Here is a 19,689-nt window from a genome sequence, read left to right as displayed (position 1 = left end):
ATGCTTCCCTCCCCGTGCAATCACGGGCTGCATTGCAGTGGCCACTGGTCTGGTCTCTTCTTGAGGCGGTCCTGGCAATATCAATACCTTGATTTGTGTCCGAGTTGGCAGCAAAATACCAGGACGCTTGATAGACGGGTCCCTGCTCGTGCTCCTGGCAGGCACGAAAAACATCACCAAGACGATCCTCTTTACTAAAAAGAAGTCCAGGGACACAGCGGGGATACCATGGAAGCCTTTATTCACAGATTGCCAGCAGAAGCATGATGCATTTAGACTCTCGTCTTCCTCAGATGCTGCTGATAGCCCGCTCTCGCCTGCTCCCTCCTTTAAATATCCATGGCACTCCCATTGGTGGGAGAACGGCAAACCCTGCTGCCTTCTGGGAATAGAAGTCTAATGTACAACTTCATTTCCCATAATACAATGTTCAGGTGAGTCATGCAGCCGGATTTAAGATGATAGCGCCGTAAGTACTGAAACTTGCCCTGTAAAAGGGGGGACCATGTAGTGGTGGGTGAAAACGGAATTTAGCGTGTTGCAGGCTCCCTCGGGTCACCAACGTCCAGCCCCCGTAGTGAGAACAAACTGGGCCTGAGGCAAGCTGTAATCATGCTTCCCTCCCCGTGCAATCACGGGCTGCATTGCAGTGGCCACTGGTCTGGTCTGTTCTTGAGGCGGTCCTGGCAATATCAATACCTTGATTTGTGTCCGAGTTGCCAGCAAAATACCAGGACGCTTGATAGACGGGTCCCTGCTCGTGCTCCTGGCAGGCACGAAAAACATCACCAAGGCGATCCTCTTTATTAAAAAGAAGTCCAGGGACACAGCGGGGATACCATGGAAGCCTTTATTCACAGATTGCCAGCAGAAGCATGATGCATTTCAACTCTCGCCTTCCTCAGATGCTGCTGATAGCCCGCTCTCGCCTGCTCCCTCCTTTAAATATCCGTGGCACTCCCATTGGTGGGAGAAGAGCAAACCCTGCTGCCTTCTGGGAATAGAAGTCTAATGTACAACTTCATTTCCCATAATACAATGTTCAGGTGAGTCATGCAGACGGATTTAAGATGATAGCGCCGTAAGTACTGAAACTTGCCTTGTAAAAGGGGGGACCATGTAGTGGCGGGTGAAAACGGAATTTAGCGTGTTGCAGGCTCCCTCGGGTCCCCAACGTCCAGCCCCCGTAGTGAGAACAAACAGGGTCTGAGGCAAGCTGTAATCATGCTTCCCTCCCCGTGCAATCACGGGCTGCATTGCAGTGGCCACTGGTCTGGTCTGTTCTTGAGGCAGTCCTGGCAATATCAATACCTTGATTTGTGTCCAAGTTGGCAGCAAAATACCAGGACGCTTGATAGACGGGTCCCTGCTCGTGCTCCTGGCAGGCACGAAAAACATCACCAAGACGATCCTCTTTACTAAAAAGAAGTCCAGGGACACAGCGGGGATACCATGGAAGCCTTTATTCACAGATTGCCAGCAGAAGCATGATGCATTTAGACTCTCGTCTTCCTCAGGTGCTAATGATAGCCCGCTCACGCCTTCTCCCTCCTTTAAATATCCGTGGCACTCCCATTGGTGGGAGAACGGCAAACCCTCTTGCCTTCTGGGAATAGAAGTCTAATGTACAACTACATTTCCCATAATACAATGTTCAGGTGAGTCATGCAGCCGGATTTAAGATGATAGCGCCGTAAGTACTGAAACTTGCCTTGTAAAAGGGGGGGCCATGTAGTGGCGGGTGAAAACGGAATTTAGCGTGTTGCAAGCTCCCTCAGGTCCCCAACGTCCAGCCCCCGTAGTGAGAACAAACTGGGCCTGAGGCAAGCCGTAATCATGCTTCCCTCCCCGTGCAATCACGGGCTGCATTGCAGTGGCCACTGGTGTGGTCTGTTCTTGAGGCGGTCATGGCAATATCAATACCTTGATTTGTGTCCGAGTTGCCAGCAAAATACCAGGACGCTTGATAGACGGGTCCCTGCTCGTGCTCCTGGCAGGCACGAAAAACATCACCAAGACGATCCTCTTTACTAAAAAGAAGTCCAGGGACACAGCGGGGATACCATGGAAGCCTTTATTCACAGATTGCCAGCAGAAGCAGGATGCATTTCGACTCTCGTCTTCCTCAGATGCTGCTGATAGCCCGCTCTCGCCTGCTCCCTCCTTTAAATATCCGTGGCACTCCCATTGGTGGGAGAACGGCAAACCCTCCTGCCTTCTGGGAATAGAAGTCTAATGTACAACTTCATTTCCCATAATACAATGTTCAGGTGAGTCATGCAGCCGGATTTAAGATGATAGCGCCGTAAGTACTGAAACTTGCCTTGTAAAAGGGGGGGCCATATAGTGGCGGGTGAAAACGGAATTTAGCGTGTTGCAGGCTCCCTCGGGTCCCCAACGTCCAGCCCCCGTAGTGAGAACAAACTGGGCCTGAGGCAAGCTGTAATCATGCTTCCCTCCCCGTGCAATCTCGGGCTGCATTGCAGTGGCCACTGGTCTGGTCTGTTCTTGAGGTGGGCCTGGCAATATCAATACCTTGATTTGTGTCCGAGTTAACAGCAAAATACCAGGACGCTTGATAGACTGGTCCCTGCTTGTGCTCCTGGCAGACACGAAAAACATCACCAAGACGATCCTCTTTACTAAAAAGAAGTCCAGGGACACAGCGGGGATACCATGGAAGCCTTTATTCACAGATTGCCAGCAGAAGCATGATGCATTTCAACTCTCGCCTTCCTCAGATGCTGCTGATAGCCCGCTCTCGCCTGCTCCCTCCTTTAAATATCCGTGGCACTCCCATTGGTGGGAGAACGGCAAACCCTGCTGCCTTCTGGGAATAGAAGTCTAATGTACAACTTCATTTCCCATAATACAATGTTCAGGTGAGTCATGCAGCCGGATTTAAGATGATAGCGCCGTAAGTACTGAAACTTGCCTTGTAAAAGGTGGGACCATGTAGTGGCGGGTGAAAACGGAATTTAGCGTGTTGCAGGCTCCCTCGGGTCCCCAACGTCCAGCCCCCGTAGTGAGAACAAACTGGGCCTGAGGCAAGCTGTAATCATGCTTCCCTCCCCGTGCAATCACGGGCTGCACTGCAGTGGCCACTGGTCTGGTCTGTTCTTGAGGCGGTCCTGGCAATATCAATACCTTGATTTGTGTCCGAGTTGGCAGCAAAATACCAGGACGCTTGATAGACGGGTCCCTGCTCGTGCTCCTGGCAGGCACGAAAAACATCACCAAGACGATCCTCTTTACTAAAAAGAAGTCCAGGGACACAGCGGGGATACCATGGAAGCCTTTATTCACAGATTGCCAGCAGAAGCATGATGCATTTAGACTCTCGTCTTCCTCAGATGCTGCTGATAGCCCGCTCTCGCCTGCTCCCTCCTTTAAATATCCGTGGAACTCCCATTGGTGGGAGAACGGCAAACCCTCCTGCCTTCTGGGAATAGAAGTCTAATGTACAACTTCATTTCCCATAATACAATGTTCAGGTGAGTCATGCAGCCGGATTTAAGATGATAGCGCCGTAAGTACTGAAACTTGCCTTGTAAAAGGGGGGCCATGTAGTGGCGGGTGAAAACGGAATTTAGCGTGTTGCAGGCTCCCTCGGGTCCCCAACGTCCAGCCCCCGTAGTGAGAACAAACTGGGCCTGAGGCAAGCTGTAATCATGCTTCCCTCCCCGTGCAATCACGGGCTGCATTGCAGTGGCCACTGGTCTGGTCTGTTCTTGAGGCGGTCCTGGCAATATCAATACCTTGATTTGTGTCCGAGTTAACAGCAAAATACCAGGACGCTTGATAGACGGGTCCCTGCTCGTGCTCCTGGCAGACACGAAAAACATCACCAAGACGATCCTCTTTACTAAAAAGAAGTCCAGGGACACAGCGGGGATACCATGGAAGCCTTTATTCACAGATTGCCAGCAGAAGCATGATGCATTTCGACTCTCGCCTTCCTCAGATGCTGCTGATAGCCCGCTCTCGCCTGCTCCCTCCTTTAAATATCCGTGGCACTCCTATTGGTGGGAGAACGGCAAACCCTGCTGCCTTCTGGGAATAGAAGTCTAATGTACAACTTCATTTCCCATAATACAATGTTCAGGTGAGTCATGCAGCCGGATTTAAGATGATAGCGCCGTAAGTACTGAAACTTGCCTTGTAAAAGGGGGGGACCATGTAGTGGCGGGTGAAAACGGAATTTAGCGTGTTGCAGGCTCCCTCGGGTCCCCAACGGCCAGCCCCCGTAGTGAGAACAAACTGGGCCTGAGGCAAGCTGTAATCATGCTTCCCTCCCCGTGCAATCACGGGCTGCATTGCAGTGGCCACTGGTCTGGTCTGTTCTTGAGGCGGTCCTGGCAATATCAATACCTTGATTTGTGTCCGAGTTGCCAGCAAAATACCAGGACGCTTGATAGACGGGTCCCTGCTCGTGCTCCTGGCAGGCACGAAAAACATCACCAAGACGATCCTCTTTACTAAAAAGAAGTCCAGGGACACAGCGGGGATACCATGGAAGCCTTTATTCACAGATTGCCAGCAGAAGCATGATGCATTTAGACTCTCGTCTTCCTCAGATGCTGCCGATAGCCCGCTCTCGCCTGCTCCCTCCTTTAAATATCCGTGGCACTCCCATTGGTGGGAGAACGGCAAACCCTGCTGCCTTCTGGGAATAGAAGTCTAATGTACAACTTCATTTCCCATAATACAATGTTCAGGTGAGTCATGCAGCCGGATTTAAGATGATAGCGCCGTAAGTACTGAAACTTGCCTTGTAAAAGGGGGGGCCATGTAGTGGCGGGTGAAAACGGAATTTAGCGTGTTGCAAGCTCCCTCGGGACGCCAACATCCAGCCCCCGTAGTGAGAACAAACTGGGCCTGAGGCAAGCCGTAATCATGCTTCCCTCCCCGTGCAATCACGGGCTGCATTGCAGTGGCCACTGGTGTGGTCTGTTCTTGAGGCGGTCATGGCAATATCAATACCTTGATTTGTGTCCGAGTTGCCAGCAAAATACCAGGACGCTTGATAGACGGGTCCCTGCTCGTGCTCCTGGCAGGCACGAAAAACATCACCAAGACGATCCTCTTTACTAAAAAGAAGTCCAGGGACACAGCGGGGATACCATGGAAGCCTTTATTCACAGATTGCCAGCAGAAGCATGATGCATTTAGACTCTCGTCTTCCTCAGATGCTGCTGATAGCCCGCTCTCGCCTGCTCCCTCCTTTAAATATCCGTGGCACTCCCATTGGTGGGAGAACGGCAAACCCTCCTGCCTTCTGGGAATAGAAGTCTAATGTACAACTTCATTTCCCATAATACAATGTTCAGGTGAGTCATCCAGCCGGATTTAAGATGACAGCGCCGTAAGTACTGAAACTTGCCTTGTAAAAGGGGGGGCCATGTAGTGGCGGGTGAAAACGGAATTTAGCGTGTTGGAGGCTCCCTCGGGTCCCCAACGTTCAGCCCCCGTAGTGAGAACAAACTGGGCCTGAGGCAAGCTGTAATCATGCTTCCCTCCCCGTGCAATCACGGGCTGCATTGCAGTGGCCACTGGTGTGGTCTGTTCTTGAGGCGGTCCTGGCAATATCAATACCTTGGTTTGTGTCCGAGTTGCCAGCAAAATACCAGGACGCTTGATAGACGGGTCCCTGCTCGTGCTCCTGGCAGGCACGAAAAACATCACCAAGACGATCCTCTTTACTAAAAAGAAGTCCAGGGACACAGCGGGGATACCATGGAAGCCTTTATTCACAGATTGCCAGCAGAAGCATGATGCATTCCGACTCTCGTCTTCCTCAGATGCTGTTGATAGCCCGCTCTCGCCTGCGCCCTCCTTTAAATATCCGTGGCACTCCCATTGGTGGGAGAACGGCAAACCCTGCTACCTTCTGGGAATAGAAGTCTAATGTACAACTTCATTTCCCATAATACAATGTTCAGGTGAGTCATGCAGCCGGATTTAAGATGATAGCGCCGTAAGTACTGAAACTTGCCTTGTAAAAGGGGGGACCATGTAGTGGCGGGTGAAAACGGAATTTAGCGTGTTGCAGGCTCCCTCGGGTCCCCAACGTCCAGCCCCCGTAGTGAGAACAAACTGGGCCTGAGGCAAGCTGTAATCATGCTTCCCTCCCCGTGCAATCACGGGCTGCATTGCAGTGGCCACTGGTCTTGTCTGTTCTTGAGGCGGTCCTGGCAATATCAATACCTTGATTTGTGTCCGAGTTAACAGCAAAATACCAGGACGCTTGATAGACGGGTCCCTGCTCGTGCTCCTGGCAGGCACGAAAAACATCACCAAGACGATCCTCTTTACTAAAAAGAAGTCCAGGGACACAGCGGGGATACCATGGAATCCTTTATTCACAGATTGCCAGCAGAAGCATGATGCATTTCGACTCTCGTCTTCCTCAGATGCTGCTGATAGCCCGCTCTCGCCTGCTCCCTCCTTTAAATATCTGTGGCACTCCCATTGGTGGGAGAACGGCAAACCCTCCTGCCTTCTGGGAATAGAAGTCTAATGTACAACTTCATTTCCCATAATACAATGTTCAGGTGAGTCATCCATCCGGATTTAAGATGACAGCGCCGTAAGTACTGAAACTTGACTTGTAAAAGGGGGGGCCATGTAGTGGCGGGTGAAAACGGAATTTAGCGTGTTGCAGGCTCCCTCGGGTCCCCAACGTTCAGCCCCCGTAGTGAGAACAAACTGGGCCTGAGGCAAGCTGTAATCATGCTTCCCTCCCCGTGCAATCACGGGCTGCATTGCAGTGGCCACTGGTGTGGTCTGTTCTTGAGGCGGTCCTGGCAATATCAATACCTTGATTTGTGTCCGAGTTAACAGCAAAATACCAGGACGCTTGATAGACGGGTCCCTGCTCGTGCTCCTGGCAGGCACGAAAAACATCACCAAGACGATCCTCTTTACTAAAAAGAAGTCCAGGGACACAGCGGGGATACCATGGAAGCCTTTATTCACAGATTGCCAGCAGAAGCATGATGCATTTAGACTCTCGTCTTCCTCAGATGCTGCTGATAGCCCCCTCTCGCCTGCTCCCTCCTTTAAATATCCGTGGCACTCCCATTGGTGGGAGAACGGCAAACCCTCTTGCCTTCTGGGAATAGAAGTCTAATGTACAACTTAATTTCCCATAATACAATGTTCAGGTGAGTCATGCAGCCGGATTTAAGATGATAGCGCCGTAAGTACTGAAACTTGCCTTGTAAAAGGGGGGGCCATGTAGTGGCGGGTGAAAACGGAATTTAGCGTGTTGCAGGCTCCCTCGGGTCCCCAACGTCCAGCCCCCGTAGCGAGAACAAACTGGGCCTGAGGCAAGCTGTAATCATGCTTCCCTCCACGTGCAATCACGGGCTGCATTGCAGTGGCCACTGGTCTGGTCTGTTCTTGAGGCAGTCCTGGCAATATCAATACCTTCATTTGTGTCCGAGTTGCCAGCAAAATACCAGGATGCTTGATAGACGGGTCCCTGCTCGTGCTCCTGGCAGGCACGAAAAACATCACCAAGACGATCCTCTTTACTAAAAAGAAGTCCAGGGACACAGTGGGGATACCATGGAAGCCTTTATTCACAGATTGCCAGCAGAAGCATGATGCATTCCGACTCTCGTCTTCCTCAGATGCTGCTGATAGCCCGCTCTCGCCTGCTCCCTCCTTTAAATATCCGTGGCACTCCCATTGGTGGGAGAACCGCAAACCCTCCTGCCTTCTGGGAATAGAAGTCTAATGTACAACTTAATTTCCCATAATACAATGTTCAGGTGAGTCATGCAGCCGGATTTAAGATGATAGCGCCGTAAGTACTGAAACTTGCCTTGTAAAAGGGGGGGCCATGTAGTGGCGGGTGAAAACGGAATTTAGCGTGTTGCAGGCTCCCTCGGGTCCCCAACGTCCAGCCCCCGTAGCGAGAACAAACTGGGCCTGAGGCAAGCTGTAATCATGCTTCCCTCCACGTGCAATCACGGGCTGCATTGCAGTGGCCACTGGTCTGGTCTGTTCTTGAGGCGGTCCTGGCAATATCAATACCTTGATTTGTGTCCGCGTTGCCAGCAAAATACCAGGATGCTTGATAGACGGGTCCCTGCTCGTGCTCCTGGCAGGCACGAAAAACATCACCAAGACGATCCTCTTTACTAAAAAGACGTCCAGGGACACAGTGGGGATACCATGGAAGCCTTTATTCACAGATTGCCAGCAGAAGCATGATGCATTCCGACTCTCGTCTTCCTCAGATGCTGCTGATAGCCCGCTCTCGCCTGCTCCCTCCTTTAAATATCCGTGGCACTCCCATTGGTGGGAGAACCGCAAACCCTCCTGCCTTCTGGGAATAGAAGTCTAATGTACAACTTCATTTCCCATAATACAATGTTCAGGTGAGTTATGCAGCCGGATTTAAGATGATAGCGCCGTAAGTACTGAAACTTGCCTTGTAAAAGGGGGGGCCATATAGTGGCGGGTGAAAACGGAATTTAGCGTGTTGCAGGCTCCCTCGGGTCCCCAACGTCTAGCCCCCGTAGTGAGAACAAACTGGGCCTGAGGCAAGCTGTAATCATGCTTCCCTCCCCGTGCAATCTCGGGCTGCATTGCAGTGGCCACTGGTCTGGTCTGTTCTTGAGGCGGGCCTGGCAATATCAATACCTTGATTTGTGTCCGAGTTAACAGCAAAATACCAGGACGCTTGATAGACGGGTCCCTGCTCGTGCTCCTGGCAGACACGAAAAACATCACCAAGACGATCCTCTTTACTAAAAAGAAGTCCAGGGACACAGCGGGGATACCATGGAAGCCTTTATTCACAGATTGCTAGCAGAAGCATGATGCATTCCGACTCTCGTCTTCCTCAGATGCTGTTGATAGCCCGCTCTCGCCTGCTCCCTCCTTTAAATATCCGTGGCACTCCCATTGGTGGGAGAACGGCAAACCCTGCTGCCTTCTGGGAATAGAAGTCTAATGTACAACTTCATTTCCCATAATACAATGTTCAGGTGAGTCATGCAGCCGGATTTAAGATGATAGCGCCGTAAGTACTGAAACTTGCCTTGTAAAAGGGGGGAACATGTAGTGGCGGGTGAAAACGGAATTTAGCGTGTTGCAGGCTCCCTCGGGTCCCCAACGTCCAGCCCCCGTAGTGAGAACAAACTGGGCCTGAGGCAAGCTGTAATCATGCTTCCCTCCCCGTGCAATCACGGGCTGCATTGCAGTGGCCACTGGTCTGGTCTGTTTTTGAGGCGGTCCTGGCAATATCAATACCTTGATTTGTGTCCGAGTTAACAGCAAAATACCAGGACGCTTGATAGACGGGTCCCTGCTCGTGCTCCTGGCAGGCACGAAAAACATCACCAAGACGATCCTTTTTACTAAAAAGAAGTCCAGGGACACAGCGGGGATACCATGGAAGCCTTTATTCACAGATTGCCAGCAGAAGCATGATGCATTTCGACTCTCGTCTTCCTCAGATGCTGCTGATAGCCCGCTCTCGCCTGCTCCCTCCTTTAAATATCCGTGGCACTCCCATTGGTGGGAGAACGGCAGACCCTGCTGCCTTCTGGGAATAGAAGTCTAATGTACAACTTCATTTCCCATAATACAATGTTCAGGTGAGTCATGCAGCCGGATTTAAGATGATAGCGCCGTAAGTACTGAAACTTGCCTTGTAAAAGGGGGGACCATGTAGTGGGGGGTGAAAACGGAATTTAGCGTGTTGCAGGCTTCTCGGGTCCCCAACGTCCAGCCCCCGTAGTGAGAACAAACAGGGCCTGAGGCAAGCTGTAATCATGCTTCCCTCCCCGTGCAATCACGGGCTGCATTGCAGTGGCCACTGGTCTGGTCTGTTCTTGAGGCGGTCCTGGCAATATCAATACCTTGATTTGTGTCCGAGTTGCCAGCAAAATACCAGGACGCTTGATAGACGGGTCCCTGCTCGTGCTCCTGGCAGGCACGAAAAACATCACCAAGACGATCCTCTTTACTAAAAAGAAGTCCAGGGACACAGCGGGGATACCATGGAAGCCTTTATTCACAGATTGCCAGCAGAAGCATGATGCATTTAGACTCTCGTCTTCCTCAGATGCTGCTGATAGCCCGCTCTCGCCTGCTCCCTCCTTTAAATATCCGTGGCACTCCCATTGGTGGGAGAACGGCAAACCCTCCTGCCTTCTGGGAATAGAAGTCTAATGTACAACTTCATTTCCCATAATACAATGTTCAGGTGAGTCATGCAGCTAGACTTAAGATGATAGCGCCTTAAGTACTGAAACTTGCCTTGTAAAAGGGGGGGCCATGTAGTGGCGGGTGAAAACTGAATTTAGCGTGTTGCAGGCTCCCTCGGGTCCCCAACGTCCAGCCCCCGTAGTGAGAACAAACTGGGCCTGAGGCAAGCTGTAATCATGCTTCCCTCCCCGTGCAATCACGGGCTGCATTGCAGTGGCCACTGGTGTGGTCTGTTCTTGAGGCGGTCCTGGCAATATCAATACCTTGATTTGTGTCCGAGGTAACAGCAAAATACCAGGACGCTTGATAGACGGGTCCCTGCTCATGCTCCTGGCAGGCACGAAAAACATCACCAAGACGATCCTCTTTACTAAAAAGAAGTCCAGGGACACAGCGGGGATACCATGGAAGCCTTTATTCACAGATTGCCAGCAGAAGCATGATGCATTTCGACTCTCGTCTTCCTCAGATGCAGCTGATAGCCCGCTCTCGCCTGCTCCCTCCTTTAAATATCCGTGGCACTCCCATTGGTGGGAGAACGGCAAACCCTGCTGCCTTCTGGGAATAGAAGTCTAATGTACAACTTCATTTCCCATAATACAATGTTCAGGTGAGTCATGCAGCCGGATTTAAGATGATAGCGCCGTAAGTACTGAAACTTGCCTTGTAAAAGGGGGGGGCCATGTAGTGGCGGGTGAAAACAGAATTTAGCGTGTTGCAGGCTCCCTCGGGTCCCCAACGTCCAGCCCCCGTAGTGAGAACAAACTGGGCCTGAGGCAAGCTGTAATCATGCTTCCCTCCCCGTGCAATCACGGGCTGCATTGCAGTGGCCACTGGTGTGGTCTGTTCTTGAGGCGGTCATGGCAATATCAATACCTTGATTTGTGTCCGAGTTGCCAGCAAAATACCAGGACGCTTGATAGACGGGTCCCTGCTCGTGCTCCTGGCAGGCACGAAAAACATCACCAAGACGATCCTCTTTACTAAAAAGAAGTCCAGGGACACAGCGGGGATACCATGGAAGCCTTTATTCACAGATTGCCAGCAGAAGCAGGATGCATTTCGACTCTCGTCTTCCTCAGATGCTGCTGATAGCCCGCTCTCGCCTGCTCCCTCCTTTAAATATCCGTGGCACTCCCATTGGTGGGAGAACGGCAAACCCTCCTGCCTTCTGGGAATAGAAGTCTAATGTACAACTTCATTTCCCATAATACAATGTTCAGGTGAGTCATGCAGCCGGATTTAAGATGATAGCGCCGTAAGTACTGAAACTTGCCTTGTAAAAGGGGGGGCCATATAGTGGCGGGTGAAAACGGAATTTAGCGTGTTGCAGGCTCCCTCGGGTCCCCAACGTCCAGCCCCCGTAGTGAGAAGAAACTGGGCCTGAGGCAAGCTGTAATCATGCTTCCCTCCCCGTGCAATCTCGGGCTGCATTGCAGTGGCCACTGGTCTGGTCTGTTCTTGAGGCGGTCCTGGCAATATCAATACCTTGATTTGTGTCCGAGTTGCCAGCAAAATACCAGGATGCTTGATAGACGGGTCCCTGCTCGTGCTCCTGGCAGGCACGAAAAACATCACCAAGACGATCCTCTTTACTAAAAAGAAGTCCAGGGACACAGTGGGGATACCATGGAAGCCTTTATTCACAGATTGCCAGCAGAAGCATGATGCATTCCGACTCTCGTCTTCCTCAGATGCTGCTGATAGCCCGCTCTCGCCTGCTCCCTCCTTTAAATATCCGTGGCACTCCCATTGGTGGGAGAACCGCAAACCCTCCTGCCTTCTGGGAATAGAAGTCTAATGTACAACTTAATTTCCCATAATACAATGTTCAGGTGAGTCATGCAGCCGGATTTAAGATGATAGCGCCGTAAGTACTGAAACTTGCCTTGTAAAAGGGGGGGCCATGTAGTGGCGGGTGAAAACGGAATTTAGCGTGTTGCAGGCTCCCTCGGGTCCCCAACGTCCAGCCCCCGTAGCGAGAACAAACTGGGCCTGAGGCAAGCTGTAATCATGCTTCCCTCCACGTGCAATCACGGGCTGCATTGCAGTGGCCACTGGTCTGGTCTGTTCTTGAGGCTGTCCTGGCAAAATCAATACCTTGATTTGTGTCCGCGTTGCCAGCAAAATACCAGGATGCTTGATAGACGGGTCCCTGCTCGTGCTCCTGGCAGGCACGAAAAACATCACCAAGACGATCCTCTTTACTAAAAAGAAGTCCAGGGACACAGTGGGGATACCATGGAAGCCTTTATTCACAGATTGCCAGCAGAAGCATGATGCATTCCGACTCTCGTCTTCCTCAGATGCTGCTGATAGCCCGCTCTCGCCTGCTCCCTCCTTTAAATATCCGTGGCACTCCCATTGGTGGGAGAACCGCAAACCCTCCTGCCTTCTGGGAATAGAAGTCTAATGTACAACTTCATTTCCCATAATACAATGTTCAGGTGAGTTATGCAGCCGGATTTAAGATGATAGCGCCGTAAGTACTGAAACTTGCCTTGTAAAAGGGGGGGCCATATAGTGGCGGGTGAAAACGGAATTTAGCGTGTTGCAGGCTCCCTCGGGTCCCCAACGTCTAGCCCCCGTAGTGAGAACAAACTGGGCCTGAGGCAAGCTGTAATCATGCTTCCCTCCCCGTGCAATCTCGGGCTGCATTGCAGTGGCCACTGGTCTGGTCTGTTCTTGAGGCGGGCCTGGCAATATCAATACCTTGATTTGTGTCCGAGTTAACAGCAAAATACCAGGACGCTTGATAGACGGGTCCCTGCTCGTGCTCCTGGCAGACACGAAAAACATCACCAAGACGATCCTCTTTACTAAAAAGAAGTCCAGGGACACAGCGGGGATACCATGGAAGCCTTTATTCACAGATTGCTAGCAGAAGCATGATGCATTCCGACTCTCGTCTTCCTCAGATGCTGTTGATAGCCCGCTCTCGCCTGCTCCCTCCTTTAAATATCCGTGGCACTCCCATTGGTGGGAGAACGGCAAACCCTGCTGCCTTCTGGGAATAGAAGTCTAATGTACAACTTCATTTCCCATAATACAATGTTCAGGTGAGTCATGCAGCCGGATTTAAGATGATAGCGCCGTAAGTACTGAAACTTGCCTTGTAAAAGGGGGGAACATGTAGTGGCGGGTGAAAACGGAATTTAGCGTGTTGCAGGCTCCCTCGGGTCCCCAACGTCCAGCCCCCGTAGTGAGAACAAACTGGGCCTGAGGCAAGCTGTAATCATGCTTCCCTCCCCGTGCAATCACGGGCTGCATTGCAGTGGCCACTGGTCTGGTCTGTTTTTGAGGCGGTCCTGGCAATATCAATACCTTGATTTGTGTCCGAGTTAACAGCAAAATACCAGGACGCTTGATAGACGGGTCCCTGCTCGTGCTCCTGGCAGGCACGAAAAACATCACCAAGACGATCCTTTTTACTAAAAAGAAGTCCAGGGACACAGCGGGGATACCATGGAAGCCTTTATTCACAGATTGCCAGCAGAAGCATGATGCATTTCGACTCTCGTCTTCCTCAGATGCTGCTGATAGCCCGCTCTCGCCTGCTCCCTCCTTTAAATATCCGTGGCACTCCCATTGGTGGGAGAACGGCAGACCCTGCTGCCTTCTGGGAATAGAAGTCTAATGTACAACTTCATTTCCCATAATACAATGTTCAGGTGAGTCATGCAGCCGGATTTAAGATGATAGCGCCGTAAGTACTGAAACTTGCCTTGTAAAAGGGGGGACCATGTAGTGGGGGGTGAAAACGGAATTTAGCGTGTTGCAGGCTTCTCGGGTCCCCAACGTCCAGCCCCCGTAGTGAGAACAAACAGGGCCTGAGGCAAGCTGTAATCATGCTTCCCTCCCCGTGCAATCACGGGCTGCATTGCAGTGGCCACTGGTCTGGTCTGTTCTTGAGGCGGTCCTGGCAATATCAATACCTTGATTTGTGTCCGAGTTGCCAGCAAAATACCAGGACGCTTGATAGACGGGTCCCTGCTCGTGCTCCTGGCAGGCACGAAAAACATCACCAAGACGATCCTCTTTACTAAAAAGAAGTCCAGGGACACAGCGGGGATACCATGGAAGCCTTTATTCACAGATTGCCAGCAGAAGCATGATGCATTTAGACTCTCGTCTTCCTCAGATGCTGCTGATAGCCCGCTCTCGCCTGCTCCCTCCTTTAAATATCCGTGGCACTCCCATTGGTGGGAGAACGGCAAACCCTCCTGCCTTCTGGGAATAGAAGTCTAATGTACAACTTCATTTCCCATAATACAATGTTCAGGTGAGTCATGCAGCCAGATTTAAGATGATAGCGCCTTAAGTACTGAAACTTGCCTTGTAAAAGGGGGGGCCATGTAGTGGCGGGTGAAAACTGAATTTAGCGTGTTGCAGGCTCCCTCGGGTCCCCAACGTCCAGCCCCCGTAGTGAGAACAAACTGGGCCTGAGGCAAGCTGTAATCATGCTTCCCTCCCCGTGCAATCACGGGCTGCATTGCAGTGGCCACTGGTGTGGTCTGTTCTTGAGGCGGTCCTGGCAATATCAATACCTTGATTTGTGTCCGAGGTAACAGCAAAATACCAGGACGCTTGATAGACGGGTCCCTGCTCATGCTCCTGGCAGGCACGAAAAACATCACCAAGACGATCCTCTTTACTAAAAAGAAGTCCAGGGACACAGCGGGGATACCATGGAAGCCTTTATTCACAGATTGCCAGCAGAAGCATGATGCATTTCGACTCTCGTCTTCCTCAGATGCAGCTGATAGCCCGCTCTCGCCTGCTCCCTCCTTTAAATATCCGTGGCACTCCCATTGGTGGGAGAACGGCAAACCCTGCTGCCTTCTGGGAATAGAAGTCTAATGTACAACTTCATTTCCCATAATACAATGTTCAGGTGAGTCATGCAGCCGGATTTAAGATGATAGCGCCGTAAGTACTGAAACTTGCCTTGTAAAAGGGGGGGGCCATGTAGTGGCGGGTGAAAACAGAATTTAGCGTGTTGCAGGCTCCCTCGGGTCCCCAACGTCCAGCCCCCGTAGTGAGAACAAACTGGGCCTGAGGCAAGCTGTAATAATGCTTCCCTCCCCGTGCAATCACGGGCTGCATTGCAGTGGCCACTGGTGTGGTCTGTTCTTGAGGCGGTCATGGCAATATCAATACCTTGATTTGTGTCCGAGTTGCCAGCAAAATACCAGGACGCTTGATAGACGGGTCCCTGCTCGTGCTCCTGGCAGGCACGAAAAACATCACCAAGACGATCCTCTTTACTAAAAAGAAGTCCAGGGACACAGCGGGGATACCATGGAAGCCTTTATTCACAGATTGCCAGCAGAAGCAGGATGCATTTCGACTCTCGTCTTCCTCAGATGCTGCTGATAGCCCGCTCTCGCCTGCTCCCTCCTTTAAATATCCGTGGCACTCCCATTGGTGGGAGAACGGCAAACCCTCCTGCCTTCTGGGAATAGAAGTCTAATGTACAACTTCATTTCCCATAATACAATGTTCAGGTGAGTCATGCAGCCGGATTTAAGATGATAGCGCCGTAAGTACTGAAACTTGCCTTGTAAAAGGGGGGGCCATATAGTGGCGGGTGAAAACGGAATTTAGCGTGTTGCAGGCTCCCTCGGGTCCCCAACGTCCAGCCCCCGTAGTGAGAAGAAACTGGGCCTGAGGCAAGCTGTAATCATGCTTCCCTCCCCGTGCAATCTCGGGCTGCATTGCAGTGGCCACTGGTCTGGTCTGTTCTTGAGGCGGTCCTGGCAATATCAATACCTTGATTTGTGTCCGAGTTAACAGCAAAATACCAGGACGCTTGATAGACTGGTCCCTGCTTGTGCTCCTGGCAGACACGAAAAACATCACCAAGACGATCCTCTTTACTAAAAAGAAGTCCAGGGACACAGCGGGGATACCATGGAAGCCTTTATTCACAGATTGCCAGCAGAAGCATGATGCATTTCAACTCCCGCCTTCCTCAGATGCTGCTGATAGCCCGCTCTCGCCTGCTCCCTCCTTTAAATATCCGTGGCACTCCCATTGGTGGGAGAACGGCAAACCCTGCTGCCTTCTGGGAATAGAAGTCTAATGTACAACTTCATTTCCCATAATACAATGTTCAGGTGAGTCATGCAGCCGGATTTAAGATGATAGCGCCGTAAGTACTGAAACTTGCCTTGTAAAAGGTGGGACCATGTAGTGGCGGGTGAAAACGGAATTTAGCGTGTTGCAGGCTCCCTCGGGTCCCCAACGTCCAGCCCCCGTAGTGAGAACAAACTGGGCCTGAGGCAAGCTGTAATCATGCTTCCCTCCCCGTGCAATCACGGGCTGCATTGCAGTGGCCACTGGTCTGGTCTGTTCTTGAGGCGGTCCTGGCAATATCAATACCTTGATTTGTGTCCGAGTTGGCAGCAAAATACCAGGACGCTTGATAGACGGGTCCCTGCTCGTGCTCCTGGCAGGCACGAAAAACATCACCAAGACGATCCTCTTTACTAAAAAGAAGTCCAGGGACACAGCGGGGATACCATGGAAGCCTTTATTCACAGATTGCCAGCAGAAGCATGATGCATTTAGACTCTCGTCTTCCTCAGATGCTGCTGATAGCCCGCTCTCGCCTGCTCCCTCCTTTAAATATCCGTGGAACTCCCATTGGTGGGAGAACGGCAAACCCTCCTGCCTTCTGGGAATAGAAGTCTAATGTACAACTTCATTTCCCATAATACAATGTTCAGGTGAGTCATGCAGCCGGATTTAAGATGATAGCGCCGTAAGTACTGAAACTTGCCTTGTAAAAGGGGGGGGCATGAAGTGGCGGGTGAAAACGGAATTTAGCGTGTTGCAGGCTCCCTCGGGTCCCCAACGTCCAGCCCCCGTAGTGAGAACAAACTGGGCCTGAGGCAAGCTGTAATCATGCTTCCCTCCCCGTGCAATCACGGGCTGCATTGCAGTGGCCACTGGTCTGGTCTGTTCTTGAGGCGGTCCTGGCAATATCAATACCTTGATTTGTGTCCGAGTTAACAGCAAAATACCAGGACGCTTGATAGACGGGTCCCTGCTCGTGCTCCTGGCAGACACGAAAAACATCACCAAGATGATCCTCTTTACTAAAAAGAAGTCCAGGGACACAGCGGGGATACCATGGAAGCCTTTATTCACAGATTGCCAGCAGAAGCATGATGCATTTCGACTCTCGTCTTCCTCAGATGCTGCTGATAGCCCGCTCTCGCCTGCTCCCTCCTTTAAATATCCGTGGCACTCCCATTGGTGGGAGAACCGCAAACCCTCCTGCCTTCTGGGAATAGAAGTCTAATGTACAACTTCATTTCCCATAATACAATGTTCAGGTGAGTTATGCAGCCGGATTTAAGATGATAGCGCCGTAAGTACTGAAACTTGCCTTGTAAAAGGGGGGGCCATATAGTGGCGGGTGAAAACGGAATTTAGCGTGTTGCAGGCTCCCTCGGGTCCCCAACGTCTAGCCCCCGTAGTGAGAACAAACTGGGCCTGAGGCAAGCTGTAATCATGCTTCCCTCCCCGTGCAATCTCGGGCTGCATTGCAGTGGCCACTGGTCTGGTCTGTTCTTGAGGCGGGCCTGGCAATACCAATACCTTGATTTGTGTCCGAGTTAACAGCAAAATACCAGGACGCTTGATAGACGGGTCCCTGCTCGTGCTCCTGGCAGACACGAAAAACATCACCAAGACGATCCTCTTTACTAAAAAGAAGTCCAGGGACACAGCGGGGATACCATGGAAGCCTTTATTCACAGATTGCCAGCAGAAGCATGATGCATTCCGACTCTCGTCTTCCTCAGATGCTGTTGATAGCCCGCTCTCGCCTGCTCCCTCCTTTAAATATCCGTGGCACTCCCATTGGTGGGAGAACGGCAAACCCTGCTGCCTTCTGGGAATAGAAGTCTAATGTACAACTTCATTTCCCATAATACAATGTTCAGGTGAGTCATGCAGCCGGATTTAAGATGATAGCGCCGTAAGTACTGAAACGTGCCTTGTAAAAGGGGGGAACATGTAGTGGCGGGTGAAAACGGAATTTAGCGTGTTGCAGGCTCCCTCGGGTCCCCAACGTCCAGCCCCCGTAGTGAGAACAAACTGGGCCTGAGGCAAGCTGTAATCATGCTTCCCTCCCCGTGCAATCACGGGCTGCATTGCAGTGGCCACTGGTCTGGTCTGTTTTTGAGGCGGGCCTGGCAATATCAATACCTTGATTTGTGTCCGAGTTAACAGCAAAATACCAGGACGCTTGATAGACGGGTCCCTGCTCGTGCTCCTGGAAGGCACGAAAAACATCACCAAGACGATCCTTTTTACTAAAAAGAAGTCCAGGGACACAGCGGGGATACCATGGAAGCCTTTATTCACAGATTGCCAGCAGAAGCATGATGCATTTCGACTCTCGTCTTCCTCAGATGCTGCTGATAGCCCGCTCTCGCCTGCTCCCTCCTTTAAATATCCGTGGCACTCCCATTGGTGGGAGAACGGCAGACCCTGCTGCCTTCTGGGAATAGAAGTCTAATGTACAACTTCATTTCCCATAATACAATGTTCAGGTGAGTCATGCAGCCGGATTTAAGATGATAGCGCCGTAAGTACTGAAACTTGCCTTGTAAAAGGGGGGACCATGTAGTGGGGGGTGAAAACGGAATTTAGCGTGTTGCAGGCTTCTCGGGTCCCCAACGTCCAGCCCCCGTAGTGAGAACAAACAGGGCCTGAGGCAAGCTGTAATCATGCTTCCCTCCCCGTGCAATCACGGGCTGCATTGCAGTGGCCACTGGTCTGGTCTGTTCTTGAGGCGGTCCTGGCAATATCAATACCTTGATTTGTGTCCGAGTTGCCAGCAAAATACCAGGACGCTTGATAGACGGGTCCCTGCTCGTGCTCCTGGCAGGCACGAAAAACATCACCAAGACGATCCTCTTTACTAAAAAGAAGTCCAGGGACACAGCGGGGATACCATGGAAGCCTTTATTCACAGATTGCCAGCAGAAGCATGATGCATTTAGACTCTCGTCTTCCTCAGATGCTGCTGATAGCCCGCTCTCGCCTGCTCCCTCCTTTAAATATCCGTGGCACTCCCATTGGTGGGAGAACGGCAAACCCTCCTGCCTTCTGGGAATAGAAGTCTAATGTACAACTTCATTTCCCATAATACAATGTTCAGGTGAGTCATGCAGCTAGACTTAAGATGATAGCGCCTTAAGTACTGAAACTTGCCTTGTAAAAGGGGGGGCCATGTAGTGGCGGGTGAAAACTGAATTTAGCGTGTTGCAGGCTCCCTCGGGTCCCCAACGTCCAGCCTCCGTAGTGAGAACAAACTGGGCCTGAGGCAAGCTGTAATCATGCTTCCCTCCCCGTGCAATCACGGGCTGCATTGCAGTGGCCACTGGTGTGGTCTGTTCTTGAGGCGGTCCTGGCAATATCAATACCTTGATTTGTGTCCGAGGT

This window comes from Lissotriton helveticus, chromosome 6 (genome assembly GCF_964261635.1).
Source record: "Lissotriton helveticus chromosome 6, aLisHel1.1, whole genome shotgun sequence".
Taxonomy (NCBI): Eukaryota; Metazoa; Chordata; class Amphibia; order Caudata; family Salamandridae; genus Lissotriton; species Lissotriton helveticus.
Note: the sequence above shows the minus strand (reverse complement) of the source record.